The sequence below is a fragment of the Chrysochloris asiatica genome, unplaced genomic scaffold (assembly GCF_000296735.1).
Source record: "Chrysochloris asiatica unplaced genomic scaffold, ChrAsi1.0 scaffold00558, whole genome shotgun sequence".
Taxonomy (NCBI): Eukaryota; Metazoa; Chordata; class Mammalia; order Afrosoricida; family Chrysochloridae; genus Chrysochloris; species Chrysochloris asiatica.
The window spans coordinates 11,646-12,492 of record NW_006409076.1 but is presented as its reverse complement, the minus strand read 5'-3'; positions in this window follow the sequence as shown (position 1 = coordinate 12,492).

Below are 847 nucleotides of genomic sequence, written 5' to 3'. Positions count from 1 at the left end.
TTTTTTTGTATTTAAAACACTTAAATGCTTAGGTCATCATGCAATCCATTAAAAAGAAATAGCAGTCAAGTGAAATATTGCTTCAAGCTTAACAGCGATGGTTTGGAGGCTTAATTAAACTGAATTAACTTCCACAAATGTGACCCTAAGGTAGATTGCTGATTATCATTCTCAATTAGAGAGCCCTCTGTTTTTCTCATGTTTAATGGTCAAATTTGGACACATGCAGATGGGGACAGCTGTGGGTGATTCTTTTCCAAGCTACTCAATTCCTGTCTAGATTTCCCCAGTGCCAACTGCAAAGTTAATTGCTATGTAAGAGTTTTCAAAAGAAAGCTATATTGTTCAAAGGAAAATTTTAGATCCTACAATTGAATATTTTGCATGTATGTGGATCAGATTTCTTCCTGTTTATCTTTTTTCTTTTTGAAATTTTACACCATAATTATGAACAATAGAGCAGCATTTTAGCTGTGGTGTCCTCAAGATGGTAGTACTACAGCAGTAAGTTGTATTTTCTTGTGTGTTTGTAAATTTCCTAAAATCATTTGCATTATGTTTATTTTCTAATTATTATGTTATTAAAATAAGTTATTATATAGTCTAATAATTAAAATAGTGCTAAGAGGTTTAAATAAAAATAGCAGGCTTGTTCCTTCCATTGCCACTCTAGATTGCTGGTGATTGGAGGTCATCAATTCCAACACTTTGAACTCTTTGTTCTGATATTTACATTTAAATTAAAAAAGCAAAACATATTTATACATTTCTGTCATTTGGTAGTGTCACCATTTTTTTTTTCTTTTCTTTTAGCCATTCTGATAATTGTGTAGTAATGCCCCATTGT